Raw genomic sequence first — 17,436 nt, forward strand, 5'->3', positions numbered from 1 at the left:
TTGTCATCACTGTTTATACATAAATTTACACAACATTATCAATGGAGCGCAATGATCTGATGCTACGCTTTTGTAAAAACAACAGTTGAGATTGCAATAACATTGGTTTATTTAAACAAATGTTTATTATAAATAAATGTTATTGTCATCTCAACTGTTGTTTTAACCAAATCACTGTTTATGATTCAAATGTATGTAAATATTCTTGATCAAATTTTATTTATGGGAAAATTTCTTCTAAATTGAAATTTTTTGCTTTTGCAGATGAGCTCACAATAGACTATCAATATGTTTTCAATATATCAAGCAAGAATGACCGCCATTATACACAGATTAATTTTAGAAATAGTCCACCAAACCTGGGTGTCGATGCTGAATTTTGTATTGCTTGTTCAGTTCTATGAAAGCTGAACATCACTGTGAAGACTGGTAAGGCAGATCACTCTAGCACATTTTAACATTTTTGTGAAAACAGTAAATATTATTTTTGCAATTGCAATCTCACCATAACAAGAAGACTCTTCACACTGGCACTACTTTCAGCAGTGAAAATAGTGACAAGTGTTCTCCCATCATCTAGAAACATCTGTCAACATAATCTAGAAAGCACAACCCCAGTGGCCATTGTGTGAGTCCTATGGGCTATATTGTGTCATGTCTTCTTTTTTTCTACTTTGATTTGTTTCCTAAACAGGCTTTCCTCCTCATATAAGCATAGCACTAGTAGTGTTGACACCACTTTGACAGGAAGGTGGTGCTACTTCCCTCTGCTCTGCTCCTCTCTCTCTCTCTCTCTCTCTCTCTCTCTCTCTCTCTCTCACACTCTCCTGCAGTATTCTGTGTGCAGGATGAGTCATCCTTATTTCCTTTCTTGACAACCCTTTTCTCAAAGAGTCTTCTTAGTATGGGCTCACTGTGTAAATGTTACAGATTTTCTGAGAAGCATTTGATTGACAAAATAGTTGATTTGTATTTATTTACAGAGAGCAGATTGCGATTATAAATAACAGTTGAAGTGCTGATTTTAATACAGTTATTATTAGTGATCCATCATCATCATATTGTCATAAGGGTTGCTACATAAACCTGTTTACTGTATGTATTTTGTCTCCTTTATAAGAAGTGATAAATGTATTACTGCAGATATATTGACTTAGAGATCAGATTTTTGCCCTCAATATTTTATTTAGTTTGACTATAGCAGGGCTGGTTAAAGATTTTCAAATAGCAGTGTATGGTCAGAAGATATTCCAGTAAACCATACTACAATTAAAGATGCCATCAGTCATGCCACAACAATACCATGGTTGCTAACAGCTGCTTGAATGTACAAATCAGCTTCCATAAAACAAATGTCAGTGGGAATCAAAAGAAGCATTATTTTTTTCTTAAATTTGAGTAGTGTGTCACATAATCCATACCATTCTTTATATGACTTATTTATATACTAAGATGGTATCTGTTCTTTGAGTAGTGTGTCACATAATCCATACCATTCTTTAAATGACTTATTTATACACTAAGATGGTATCTGTTCTTTCGCACATGTCGGAAAGAACAGAGATACCTGTTCTTTCGGACATGTCCGAAAGAACAGATACCATCGGTGACCATGCAGCTCATTAGAATGAAATTACAATGAAAATAAACACCCTTAGCTGCTTACAGGCGTTGACATACATCAACAGGGACGGATGAAAATGTGTGCCCCGACCGGGACTCGAACCCGGGATCTCCTGCTTGCATGGCAGACACTCTATCAATCTGAGCCAGCGAGGACACAGAGGATAGTGCGACCGCAAAACCCACATTCTCAACATATTGTCCCACGCTACATTCGTAGTGCCCCCACCCATTATACTCATTACTCGCGGCACATTGCCGATTCCTGTAAGAGTTCGGGCACTCTTTGTGCATTCGCACAGAAGAAGAAGATGTTCAAGTGGCCGGCGAGGCTTAACTATATATATATACTAAGATGGTATCTGTTCTTTTGGACATCTGTTCCTGTTGACATATGTCAATGCCTGTAAGCAGCTAAGGGTGTTTATTTTCATTGTAATATGACTTATTTATTTAGTGTATGGTTAATGTAGACATATCATAAAATTAAATTACATTCACATATGTACATATTTACACACAAGAAAATTAAGTTTGGCTTTACAACTGAATATCCAGTCCTTCAATCCAGGGCACTGCATCTGGAATTGCTAGCAGGAAGTCCTCTCCAGCACTGTGATAGACTTGAATACTGCATTCACTGACAATGTGGTGAACAGTATGGTATGGAGCCCCGCAGTCACAGGCTGGATTAGGCAGCTTCTTCCACTTAAAGAGAGCATCCCTGCATTGGCCATGGCCAGTACGGATTCTGTTGAGGGTAGTCCAGATCTTGCATGGTAGGTTGAATCCACTTGAAAGTTTAGCATCCCGAGAAGATGTTATGCAGCCAAACATCTGTCACTGCTTCCCACCGATCTTTCCATTCTTCAAGGTGTTTGAAATCCTTAGTAACCATGACAGCAGCATTGCACAGAGTTGGATGAGGTGATTTCAGTCTCTTATGATTTAAAAGTGGCAGGTCACTATGCATGGGTAAGTTAGAATTACTAGAGATCTTGTGGAATTCTCTCATAAGGGCAGTGCATCTGCGTAGATCAGGAGGCATTATACCGGTTAACAGTGGAAGCCAATAACCTGGTGTAGATCTGATTGTGCCAGATATTATGTGCTATGTCATATTCAGCTGGAAGTCAACAAGCCTTGTATGATGACTGTTCATCCAAACAGGTGCACAGTACTCAGCCCTTGAGTATACCAAACCCAGAGCTGAAGATTGCAGGGTGGTTGCTGAAGATCCCCAGGTATAGCTTGTGGCGGATGTTGTTCTCAGTCCTCAACTTTTGAGCTAAGTTAAGAAGGTGTTGCTTGAAGCATAGGTTGGCCCTATAATAAATTTTTTTGAGAATGAGAAGCTTGTGTCCACGAATCAGCGTGGTTTTAGAAAGCATCACTCATGCGAATCTCAGCTTGCCCTTTTCTCACATGATATAGTGCAAACCATGCATGAAGGGCAACTGGTAGATTCCATATTTCTAGGTTTCTTGAAGGCATTTGACACGATGCTCCATTGCAGGCTGTTAACAAAGGTACGAGCTTAAGGAATAAGTTCGCGGATATTTGAGTGGCTTGAAGATTTCTTAAATAATAGAACCCAGTATATTGTCCTTGATGGCGAGTGTTCGTCAGAGGCAAGGGTATCGTCAGGAGTGCCTCAGGGAAGAGTGATAGGACCGCTGTTGTTCTCTGTATACATAAATGATTTGGCGGACAGGGTGGGCAGTAATCTGCTGTTGTTTGCTGATGATGCCATGGTCTGTGGTAAGCTGTCGAAGTTGTGTGTCTGTAGGAAGATACACGATGACTTCGACAAAATTTCAAGTTGGTGTGATGAATAGCAGCTAGCCCTAAATGTGGAAAAATGTAAGCTTATGCAGACAAGTAGGAAGAACAAACGTGTAATGTTCGGATACAGTATTACTAGTGTCCTGCTTGACACAGTGAAGTCGTTTAAATATCTGGGCGTAGCGTTGGAAAGCAATATGAGATGGAAAGATCATGTGTGAACTGTGGTAGGGAAGACGAACGGTCGTCTTCCGATTATTGGGAGACTTTTAGGAAAGAGGCTCACCTGTAAAGAAGACCGCATATAGTACGCTGGTGCGACCTATTCTTGAGTACTGCTCGAGTGTTTGGGATCTGTACCAGGTCAGATTGAAGGAAGAAACTGAAGCAATTCAGAGGCGCGCTGATAGATTTGTTGCCGGTAGGTTCCAACAACACGTTAGTGTTACGGAGATGTTTCTGTAACTCAAATGGGAATCCCTGAGAGGGGGGGGGGGGGAGGTGACGTCCTTCTTTTGAAAAAATTTAGAGAAGCTGGCTGCCGAACGATTCTACTGCCGCCAAAGTACATAAAGCGTGTATATAATGTCCGGGAACATTTTGAATTATTTATTGCACAAGAACTAAACATTGTACAGATGTCATACATATTGCAGTTTGAAGATCAACTCTGAAAGTTTTTTTTACAAACATTCGATATGCGGACCAAGAGTGACCAGGCAGGCGACAATACGGCAATCGAATTCTTGCCATACCCGTCCCAGCATGGCATCGTCGGCTATGGCAATCGCTTCCCGTGTTCTCTCCCGGAGCTCTGCTACATCACGTGGTAGAGGCGGTACATACACCAGAACTTTAATGTGTCTCCACAGAAAAAAGTCACACGGAGTGAGACCTGGCGATCGGAGAGGCAATTTCACAAAACAGCTGTCCCCTTCTGCAGCATGGCCATGTTTCCGACTAGCGCCTACTATCGGCAAATTACCAAACTACGTAGTGGCGGCATACATAAAAAAAAAACTTTCAGGGTTTCTCTTCAAAATGACATATGTTTGATATCTGTTCAGTGTTTGGTTCTTGTGCAATAAATAATTGAAAGTGTTCCCTGTACATTGGGCGTAAGGACCACGAAGATAAGATACAAGATATTAGGGCTCATACGGAGGCATATAGATAGTCGTTTTTCTCTTGCTCTGTTTGCGAGTGAAACAGGAAACAGTCACGCACCGAGCTGTGGCTTGCGGAATATCTATGTAGGTGTAAGTGCAGATGCGTGGTTGATGTACATCGATCGATTAAATTAGGAAATACACTCTCCTGTAACTCATTTTCAGAAGTCACGATCTTGCAGAAATTGTCTGGCTTATCTTCATGCAAATGAATTTGATCGTCACCAATATCCAGCCGTTATTTAGAGAATGTGTTTGCTGATGCACTGTTTTATAATTGCACACGCTCATTTAACGTCGGTCCGAGTGTCTGAACATTTGGCCACAAAGTTGTTAATTTCAAACATGCTTTAATCTCATCTGCGTACGTAGAACGTGGAATGAATGCAGGTAAAATAAATTGAAATGTCGTGTGGCTAGGGCCTCCCGTCGGCTAGGCCGGTCGCCTGGTGCAAGTCGATTTAGGGGACGCCACTCCGGCAACTTGCGTATCGAAATGACAGGTAATGTCTGCCGAAAATCTCCGCATAGCAACAATAGGGCCCTACAGAAAGTCTGGTACTGCCATTCATATCTTGCAAGAGAATGTTCATGAGCGACTGCGTATTCATCACAGACAATAATTTGGCATTTGTTGAGTAAATTAGCCATACCGGATCGATTTTTGGTGTTGTACACCGCATTTTAATTACTATGAGTGTTCGATGGCAACTTGAGCGCTCAATGTGCTGTTCTTCCGCCATCCAGTAATGTAGCATCAATGCCTGACGGTTCAATGGCTTATGCAATTTTATTTTGCGATCGTTTTCTTGCAAGTATGGGCGAAATGAGGAAGGTTTGCTGGCGCCACCTGGCGCGTCCAAATATACACTACTGGCCATCAAAATTGCTACACCACGAAGATGACGTGCCAAAGACGTGAAATTTAACCGACAGAAAGAAGATGCTGTCATATGCAAATGATTAGCTTTTCAGAGCATTCACACAAGGTTGGCGCCGGTGGCGACACATACAACGTGCTGACTTGAGGATAGTTTCCAACCGATTTCTCAAACACAAGCAACAGTTGACCGGCGTTGCCTGGTGAAACGTTGTTGTGATGCCTCGTGGAAGGAGGAAAAATTCGTACCATCACGTTTCCGACTTTGATAAAGGTCGGATTGTAGCCTATCGCGATTGCGGTTTATCGTATCGCGACATTTCTGCTCGCGTTGGTCGGGATCCAATGACTGTTAGCAGAATATGGAATCGGTGGGTTCAGGAGGGTAATACGGAACGCCGTGCTGGATCCCAATGGCCTCGTATCACTAGCAGTCGAGATGACAGGCATCTTATCCGCATGGCTGTAACGGATCGTGCAGCCACGTCTCGACCCCTGAGTCAACAAATGGGGACGTTTGCAAGACAACAATCATCTGTACGAAGAGTTCGACGGCGTTTGCAGCAGCATGGACTTTCAGCTCGGAGACCATGGCTGCGGTTACCCTTGACGCTGCATCACAGACAGGAGCGCCTGCGACAGTGTACTCAACGACGAACCTGGATGCACGAATGGCAAAACGTCATTTTTTCGGATGAATCCAGGTTCTGTTTACAGCATCATGATGGTCGCATCCGCATTTGGCGACATCGCGGTGGGCGCACATTGGAAGCGTGTATTCGTCATCGCCATAATAGCGTATCACCCGGCGTGGTGGTATGGGGTGCCATTGGTTACACGTCTCGGTCACCTCTTGTTCGAATTGACGGCACTTTGAACAGTGGATGTTACATTTCAGATGTGTTACGACCCGTGGCTCTACCCCTCATTCGATCCCTGCGAAACCCTACATTTCAGCAGGATAATGCACGACCGCATGTTGCAGGTCCTGTACGGGCCTTTCTGGATACAGAAAATGTTCGACCGCTGCCTTGACCAACACATTCTCCAGATCTCCACTAATTGAAAACGTCTGGTCAATGGTGTCCGAGCAACTGGCTCGTCACATACGCCAGTCACTACTCTTGATGAACTGTGGTATCGTGTTGAAGCTGCTTTGGCAACTGTACCTGCACACGCCATCCAAACTCTGTTTGACTCAATGCCCAGGTGTATCAAGGCCGTTATTACGGCTAGAGGTGGTTGTTCTGGGTACTGACTTCCCAGGATCTATGCACCCAAATTGCGTCAAAATGTAATGACATGTCAGCTCTAGTAAAATAAATTTGTCCAATGAATACCCGTTTATCATCTGCATTTCTTCTTGGTGAAGCAATTTTAATGGCCAGTAGTATGTATATGATTGAGGGCGTTCAGTCGCCGCGGTGGTCTAGCGGCTCTAGGCGCTCAGTCCGGAACCGCGCGACTGCTACGGTCGCAGGTTCGAATCCTGCCTCGGGCATGGATGTGTGTGATGTCCTTAGGTTAGTTAGGTTTGAGTAGTTCTAAGTTCTAGGGGACTGATGACCACAGATGTTAAGTCGCATAGTGCTCAGAGCCATTTGAACCATTTGAATCTTCAGTCGCCAACGTAATTCAATCGTAAATGGCAGTTTGTTCGTCAGTGAGCAATTGCTCATTAATTGCAACAACTGTAGCCAAATGGACGATATCGAACTGTTGTTCTTTCTGTATATCAATATCAATTAAATTTGCTGCCGGATGATTAGGCGATGGCATACCAGAATTGATCATTGGCGTATTTGAAATTAAAATGGGAAGATCCTCGATGAAAATCGTGTCTCATTGTATATTTCCGATGCGTCCTCCTTCGGTGAAGTACGTCGTTTTGAAGACAGAGTGAGCAGGGCCTTCCGCCATTTTAAGTAGCCCCAAACATTAGCAGACTACTGTTTAGGATTGTTTCTTGTTCATTATTTTTATTGTGTGCGCGCAACAACTGTTTTAAATACTGAAAGTTATAGTGCTAGGAAGGCAATTTCGAAAGTTTTTCTCTCCTTGAATGCGTATTTGCTCTAGTAATACAACACATTTTGCCTCATTAACGTAGCTTGTTTTTTGCTCGTATATTTCGGATAACCAGAAACAGAAGAAAGTGATGTGAAAAGCATACCTTTGTAGTCCTTTTAATTCCAAAAATGGTTCAAATGGCTCTGAGCACTATGGGACTTAACTTCTGAGGTCATCAGTCCCCTAGAACTTAGAACTACTTAAACCTAACTAACCTGAGGACATCACACACATCCACACCCGAGGCAGGAATCGAACCTGCGACCGTAGCGGTCGCGTGGTTCCAGACTGTAGCGCCTAGAACCGCTCGGCCACCCCGGCCGGCTTTTAATTCCACTTTTACTGTATTTGTGTCGATAGCAAATGAAACTAAACCAATGCTTATTTGCTTACTAGTCTCGGTACTGCTTCTGGTTCTTAACATTTTCAGCTTTCATCGCGTATTCAATTTAAATGTTCACTTTTGTAAAAAAAACTTAGCTACGTGTTCTTTTTCCTAGCCCCTGAACGTGTGTAGTGAGGAAAGAAGAAAGCATACCATGTATCTTGTGCACGTCAACGAAGCGAATGATTATTGAAATATCAAAGAAACAGAACTGCACAGACGTATACCTCCATGTGCAGTAGAGTTCTTATCTTATTAGATTGTCAGTGCATTATTCTTACTGTACTCTACCCATCTTCTCACTGCCGGCCGCAGTGGTCTAGCGGTTCTGGCGCTGCAGTCCGGAACCGCGGGACTGCTACGGTCGCAGGTTCGAATTCTGCCTCGGGCGTGGGTGTGTGTGATGTCCTTAGGTTAGTTAGGTTTAAGTAGTTCTAAGTTATAGGGGACTTATGACCTAAGATGTTGAGTCCCATAGTGCTCAGAGCCACTTGCACCAACCATCTTCTCACTTTGAAATATTACCTATGATGCGTCATTTCAGTGTGTGGCCAGTAATGGCAACTTACAGAGTAAAAAGAAACGATATAATTTTTAAAAAATCTTCCAGCATTATGGAATACTATAAACTGCAATTAAGGGAATGGTCTCAAACGCTTAAGACCCCTTAACATGGATATTTTGCTTTAACATGTATGTGAGTAACTTTTTAATAATGATAGCCTTACCTTGGTAAGATGTAAGACTACCTTTCCAATAATAACCTATTTGCTTCTTTTCTTGGAATATTTCTCGCAAGTAACTCTGCCACATTTTCGGGAATAACCATACTTAGCATAACTGGAATGTATTTCTACTTTAATCATCTGCTTCAAATTACTTTTGAACTTCATTTTGAGGTTTTCAAAGTATATAAGTATACACTAAGCTTTGTGATATACCAATACTTAGTTGCTTAGTTTCATGTTCCATATGTCATTTGCATGATAAATACGAATGATATGGAACGAGTCATATACTGACATCAATATTTTTTGTAAATATGCCCCCATGCTGAACATTAATTATTGTTTACGCTTTTTAATTAAAGGCAGACAGATGTCACACTTACAAATTACAGTAATAGATAATCTTCTGCTGAATAGGAGTTATCAAAGAGAAACGTTTTCAGTTTAGTTTCGAATTTTACTTTGCTGTGTATCATTCGTTTTATATCAATGGGTAAGTGAGCAAAACTTTTGATTGCAGCGTTGTGAACCCCCGTGTGTGCTGCAGACAACCTTAATATGACGTGGTGAACGTCATTTTCTTCTTCTGGTATTGTTATTATGTACATCATTGTTCCTGCTGAAGTGCAGTGGATTATTTACAACAAACTTCATGAGGGAAAAACTATACTATGAAACGGTAGATTGGTACTCACACGCCGAGTACAAGGTAGGCCTGACGGAGTGTTCACATAAATTTTCAGGCAAAGCCTTCTTCAGAAAGGAAGCACGGCACACATACATAATTATACAAACACACACACAAAACTCACTCAAACATGACAGCTGTCTCCGTCTGTTCTAACGAGAATCTTTTTTTAAAGAGGGAGGAAGTGTGAACAATGAATAATAACTATCGGCGAGAGGAATTTAGGGCGCCAGATGCTGCCCCGACAATCAGCGTGATTACGTAGCCCTTGTGCGGGGATGAGAAAGTTGATAGCGTGTGGCTCTTCGCATCCGTCGGCCGTCGTAATTTAATTTATTATTTAGTACAGAAATTGACTGGTAACAGTGATTGCTGCCGACTTACTTGGTGGGCCTTAATCAGAACGATATTTCATTCAATTTTGATTTGCAATTAAATGCTTTTGTGCAGTTGTCTATGTTTTAACAATATTAATCTTCAGTGGAAATTATTTGTTACGTTAATGACGCAAGACTCACTGCATCTTAAAACATGAGCATATAAGTTGAAAAATGGAATAAACTTTCCGTATTAATTTCCTCGGCTACTCAGTTCACTTTAAAGCAAAATATCTTTAGTCATTAATTACAATTGCGGCCCACACACGCGCGAGAGTATTTTTTCTTACCTCCGTTAACCATTGCATTCTAGTGGGAGTCCTGGCTCTGGCTCTCGGCTGTTATACTGAAAATACAAATCTTAAAGCTACGTATTTTCAGCAGCGTCGGGCTGCTGTGGAGAAAAATGTATCTTATGTTAATAGCGGGCGAGTTTTCCGCTTCCGTTAAATTTTATAAGTTAATATCGCCACGTAATGGCGTCGTTGGGTGCATCGGCCGCTGCGATAGTTGCACTGTAAATTACTCGAATGCAGGTTAATTCGAGGAAGATGGACATGAAATCGGGATCACCTCTTACAGATTAACAATAATATTAAAGCAATGTATTATCTGCTTAATTAGTACAAATATGTTTACATTTGCCAGCACTCGCAAGATGTCCGTCTACACGTGACCAAGACAAGAGATGAAGAAGTGAAGACGACTAAAAAATTAACAAAAGAGCGCATCTTGTCGTTTCTTTAGATCATTTTGTTATATTTCTTTGCCCTCGAAACTTACACAGAGAAATTATTATAATACGGATACATGAGAAAAATCTATGTTATTATTCAATTTTTAAATGTCTCTTCTTTATAAATACTATTTTTAAGTCTTTTCTTAGTATTTCACTGAGGATGGTATAGGCTCGATTGACGGAGCGTTTGTGACTTGGAAGGCAATGAAAAATTCAGGAAAGAAGAGAAAGAAAGGACACAGTAAAATAAGGAAAATCTAAAGTTAAACGATATAAATAAAACATTTACAGTAAAAGTAAACAGTGCAACGATAGTTCATGTATACAAAAGAAAATACTGCTTGAATTGCTTATGAATGAAATGCGATTCCTTTAAACTTCATATAACGATCGGATTGGTTAGTACACCCATAGTCAATGCAAGCTGGCATTTTTGATGAAACAACCACGTCTCCACAGAATCAAAGCACCCAACACGGTCACCACTGGGCACGCCAGAGTGACGTCACAGGGAAGTATCAAAGTGGTGAACCACGGAGTTATGAACGCGGTGATCCTAATGTTTCGGACTAGTTAAGATGGCGGACATCGGCTTGAAGTTTGTGATGTAATGACATCTCCCTTTCTTTTTTACCTCAATAGTCAGAAACATGAGGGTAAAAAAAAGAAGGGAGCTGTCATTTCGTCACAAACGTGAAGCCAACGTCCGCTGTCTTCTAGCCCAAAGATTACGTTCACTGCATTTATACCTCCATAGTTCATCGCGGTGATACTTCCCTGTGATATCACTCTGACATCCCCGTACCCAGTTTCGACCGTTTGGGGTATCTAATGACTTTTGCGGTCGTATCCAAAATTGCATCTGATGCTTCTATTGTGTGGAGACGTAGCTGTTTCATCAAATATGCCAGCTTGCGTGAATTGTAGGACAAGGGGGGTGCCACCCCATATTCCATTGTTGCCAGAGGTATCCAAGATGGCGGCGATGACGTCATCCAAAATGGCGGCATGTAGAGTTGGAAACAGCGCATGACGTCATCCAAGATGGCGGATTTTGGCGGGAAGTTTGAATTTGGGCGGGAAGATAGGTCAACTGGGCCACCTCCACTGACATAACCCTCCAGAAAAATTGGCGCCAAATTCAAATTCCAGCAGGATAATGCGTCACACCACGAAAATAGCGGGAAAAATAGACCAATTGGGCTACGTCCACTAACCTAACCCTCACCCCCTAGAAAATGGCGGCAAGTTCAAATTCCAACAGGATAATGCAGCACACCGCTCTTATCTCTACGAAGCAAAGAAAATCGCAGGAAAATAGCTCACTTGGCCTACCTCCACCAACCTAAGTCACCCGACCGCCACCTCTTCCTACGAACTGGCACCAGCTTTAAACTTTTGTGGTAAACAAAATTCAATTCCGATATGTCTACTAAGCTAACAAAATGGTGTGAAAGAGAAGACACTTTACTAACCTCAGTCGCCAGACTGCCACCACCAACGAAGGATTCATGGGAAAAGGACTTTGACATAAGACTTTATTTAAACAATTCCATGCATGTGTATTCACCACAAGGCCAGGACTCCACCTGACAAGGTCTGGACTCCAACTGACTTAGTACATATCGTCGCCACCAGAGAGTGCCACTGTGATGTCATCCTAGATGGCGACCGTGACATCAATCAAGATGTCTGCACCCAGTGTATCCACCACGTGGTGTCAGATTATACACTTGGCTTACCCGCACTAGAAAATTGCGCCAAATTCAAATTCGAACACGATAATGTCTCGAAAGCTGTACGTCTATTTATTATTATTATCATTTATTATTTATTCAAGATGTCCGATTTCGGCGGGAAGAAAGCCATTTGCGTTACATCCATAACAAAAATCTGTCACAAGTTCAAATTCCAACACCATAATCGATCACACATACGAAATAGTCCACATCCTGCGAACTTTGACTGTCACTTATATTTTTCATTGCTAACCTATCAAAATCACGTCAAATAATAAACTGCTCTTGTACTAATGTAATTCACATCCTGTGATTTTGCAGGGAAAAAGCATTGAAGTCTTTATTCAACCAGTACTGTCATTACTTGTTCTCCAACAGACTCAGTACACATCTTTGAGATCGCACCAGCATCCATGAGGTCTAGGCCCCAACTGAATTAGTTCAAATCGTTGCCACCCCTGGCGCCACCACCGGCCCATGAGCGAGCAGGCACATCGCCCCACCTCACAGCCATCGGCAGCAGGCCACGCGCTCCAGTGGCCACTTGGACTGTGTGGGTCCAGCAGTGTAAACATGTTTTGCTGCTTTGAACCTGCCGATTCTGACATCGCAACTGTAGGTTGTCCATTCACTATGTGTATTTGTCCCTCCCACACATTTCGTGCCAAAATTGTTTGACCGAGAGTGGAATCTTCCCCAACGTCAGACAACGGTTGGTCCATTGGTCCAGCACGTGGTGGACAAAGAACGCCCTTCCACACTTATGGCGCCAAAATGGTTTTCCTGGACAGGTTTGAACTCGCTGATGCCAACGTCACACAATGGTTGGTCCGTTTGTGATCCACCGTGTGTCTTTGTGGGACCAAGAACGCACTACCACACTTTTTGCGCCAAAGTTGTTTGCTTGAGACTGGAAACTTCCATGTCCTCACAACAGCACGTGTGTTCTCCACAAGGCCCCTTGCTAAGTTAACTGATCATGCGACTCTCATTATTCAGTCCGCATGATCCCACCGCCTAATCCAAAATCGTCCCTAAAAACACACTCCTGTATACATGGGCCATACCTCCCCAATTCAGAACTCACTCAATATAGCACCCTCCTACCTGCAAGTGAATCTAACACGAAATTCGCAACTCAAATCCCCATCTACAGAAAATACGAACTCACCCAAAATTCTATACTGTCCCACAAATACTTAACCTTCTCTTTATTCATAAAAAATTCTCTCTTTACCAAGAAAAATTTCCTTCAGCCCTTACTAACGCCATTCTTAACACCACCAACCTCCAATTACACCTATATAACATACTTCTAATAATAAATCATTCATCCTAACACAGTACCTCTTAATATTCACACACACACACATTATCATCTCGAATAGTGAATTCACTATCATCCAGTCTATATTCTAAATAATATCAATTATTTGTCTATAATTTTACAAATTATAAAATGTTCAGCTCTCCACCATGTCCTGGAAGCATCTCACTAGTTCAGCTTTCAGCTACTAGGGGTCCTAGTGAACTCAATTACCACCCCCACAGAATTCTCAACACCCATTTGTTCATTCTAAGATCACGTGATACTACATCATCAGACTTCTATAATGAGTCATTTTTCTCACTCGTCCGTTGTCCGCAGCATCGTTGGTTTGTTTTTCGTTGCTTTTTCGTTGTTCTCTGCAAAAATGAAGAGAGTTTACACCACCACCAGCAGCAGCAGGTCCTCAACACCCAAGAGGCGTAGGGTCCAGGATATGCCATTACCCAGTAAGTAAATAATTTCTATTTTTCATTATCCATTTTCCTGTATATCTTATACATTCAGCTTATTAATTATATATATCTCATTGTTATAGTGGACCTCGCAGACATGATCCTCGATTGAGAGGAGCTGACTGGGGTCCAACAGGCTCGTGTGATCGAGACACAGCCAGAATTGCCCTGTGAGTATAATTTTAATATCTAATCCGTTCCTGATTTATATTAACCATTTAAAAATTTTGTTTCTTATTATTTTTTCTTTGTTTCTAGATCACTTAAGGCAATTCCAGCTAGAGTTGCAAGCAGAGCTGGGGGCTATCCCACGTAGTCCCCTACATAATTGGATTCAGCCCCCAGCTCCATATGGCCCAGAACACCGCCACTCATGTGAGTATACCGAAAAAAATCATCTTTCACTCTAGCTAACCTTTCAAAACAACTAAAATTATCTTTCCTTCTGTTACAGGAAACGCTATTGAGGACCTTATGGCTGTTGATAGATCGAGGCCATTCAACAGCAGATACATCATCAGCCTACTTGTAAATTTAAAAAAAATTACATATCTCTAATAATATTAATGTACTTATCTCTTTTTCTCTAACAATCCCATTTATAAATATCCTGTTTGTTCTAGGTGATTATAAGCACGTATTGGACGATGGACTGGCTGATTTTTTTTGAGGGTGCCATTGACTGCCCGGATGAATTGTTCATGGCGTGGAGTCAGAGCCAAAAATGTAATTACTCACTCGCTTTATATCCATGTCTGTGACCATTAGAATTCACTGCGGTAGACAGTGTACTTATTTACTTTATCTCTACAGCGGTCGACTCTCAGCATGCTGTAGCGTGCGTGCCCGTGGCAGCGGCTCCTAAACCGTCCAGGCAGCAGCACCCGCAGAGACATGCCTCCCTGGTGAAGACGCCTTTGGTCACCGCGCATGGAGCTGCCGCTGCCAAATTCACGCAGCCTGGCTGTTTCCACTCGGGCTCTCCCTGGCCACCACGTGCACCATCTGCCGCATGGGAAGCTGCCGCCACCACCTCCACGAAGGTCACTGAGCCAGCCCCCAGATGCTCGCACTGGGGCACGCCTGCTGGTCCCTCACAGCAGCCACTGCGTATGTCATCCCCACCGTGCGAGGTACAGCACGTACCATCTAGTTGCACTAGCTCTAATTATAGCAGTAGTATTAATGATGATCCTGTGGCTAGTGGCAGTTCTCTCGCCCGTTCGTTTAGTCATGGTCATCAGGTCGGTGACACCATACCGCAGTTGCAGACGCCTTTGAGGAGCGAATCTCATTCACTAGGATCGAGAACTTGGCAGGGGGGTCCCGCGATCCTGTAGTATTTCTATACGCGTGCCTTCCTGTCGTGGAAACAGAGCTCCTCAAGGTAGTCAATGATCCACAGTATCCCGTCATTAAATGCAGAGCAGCGCTATGCAGTGAATTATCGCCCCCCCCCCCCCCCCAAAGTTGAGTCTGGTGATGGAGAGACTAGTATCCATTATCTTTGGGGGGATAATAGCGTGATAATGCGGAGCACATCAATCGCCGAGTGGTTTCGTAAATCCACCTTGAGTGCTATATTGGGTCGGTTTCTGAGATGGAAGTCAACAGCTCAGCGAAAGCACTCAGTAGAATTTTACACCTGGACATCCATACACATACGATACGATACGATCTGGGAAATGGAGGGTCTAGCTATATCAAGCTCTCTAAAGTTTTAGCTAATAAGCAGGCATGCATTAATGTCGAAAATAGATAAGATCAGGCTTGTTTTGCATGGTCAATCCTGGCTTGCGAAAGAAAGCACAATTACAGAGCTCATCCTGAGCGTCCCAGTACATACAATGTAGGTGGTAATATTAATTTCTGTTATAACATTGATGGTATATTGTTTACTGGCAAGATCCAGGACATACCTAAATTTGAGTAGCAGAATACCGACATATCGGTTCATGTTTATGGCGTGGAGAAGAAGAAAAGCAAGTCAGATGAGCAACACAAGCATATCATCGTCGGCCCCTCCATTTTTCAAAATTTGGCCGTGAGCGTGAGCTGCATGTAAACATGCTGCTCTTCTCTGAAGGTGATAATTATCACTCTGTTTGGATCACAGACATGTCCCGACTCCTTTATTCCCAGGTAAGTGACAAATGTTGTAAAAAGCATATTTGTTTAAGGGGCCTCAATTATTTCTCCTCTGAAGAAGTATTAGCTACGCATTTAGTAGACTGTACCTCCAAGGATCCGGTATGTGTTATCATGCCCACCGAGGAAAACAAATTCATAATGTTTAAAAACGCTCACACCAGGAGCGGTGTCCGTTTGTAGTGAACGCCGACTTTGAGTGCCTCCTCGCTCCTGTGACCCGCTGTGAAGGCGACCCTACAGTCTCACACACCACCTTTGCAGTGAAACACGTTCCATATGCGGCAGCATACCAAATTGCATCGTCATCTGACTCCAACATTAACCGATACAAATCTTACGTCAGGGATAATCCTGTAGTTTGCTTGCTCTCTGAGCTTGAAAAATTTTCACGGGAGGTTGATCAGCTTTACAGCGGCAACGTTCCCATGACCAAATCGATGGAGAATGAAGATTTGTATAATAACGCCACTATTGTCATATTTGTGGGCTGCCTTTAGACAGAAAAGTGGAAACTCCTCGTAGGGACCACTGTCATCTTACAGGGAAATCCCGTGGCGCATCTCACAACGCATGCAACTTGAAGTACCATTTACTTAGACACATACCCGTTTTCTTCCGCAATTTAAGTGGGTATGACGTTCACTTTCTAGTTGAGCACTTGGCTGATTTAGGTTGGGAGAGAAATCAGGTCAGTGTCCTACCTGAGAGCGTCGAGAAGTATATTTCATTCTCCAAACGTATGACGCCAAGAATTGCGCTCCGCTTCCTTGATACGTTGCATTTTATGCAGGCACCACTACAGAAATTGTTGAGACTACCTCTGGGGATATGCATATCACTCGAGCTGCATTTCCTGATGAGGAAAAGTTTCAACTTGCGACTAGGAAGGGGGTTTTCCCATATGAGTATGTGGATAGTATGGCCAAACTCAACGAAACCAAGATACCCGACATAACTGCATTCTCCAGCAATCTCACAAGCGACGCCATAACGAATGCAGAGTATGAGCATGCCGTGAATGTCTGGTGGGAATTCAATATTTCCACTTTAGGAGAGTACGCATGGCTTTACATGGACACAGATGTGCACTTATTTGCGGACGTTTTCGAGAAGTTCTGGAGTCTATGTATGACCACATATTCTCTGGAACCCGCCTTTTATTACATGGCACCTGGGTTGTCTTGGGATGCAGTGCTCAAGAAAACGAAGTGCAGCATCGAATTATTGACTGATCCTGACATGCTTCTTTTCTTTGAGCGAGGGATCCGTGGGGGACTTTGCCAAAGTGTACATACGCATGCAAAAGCAAATAACCCACAG

The sequence above is a fragment of the Schistocerca americana genome, chromosome 3, assembly GCF_021461395.2.
Source record: "Schistocerca americana isolate TAMUIC-IGC-003095 chromosome 3, iqSchAmer2.1, whole genome shotgun sequence".
NCBI classification, from domain to species: Eukaryota; Metazoa; Arthropoda; class Insecta; order Orthoptera; family Acrididae; genus Schistocerca; species Schistocerca americana.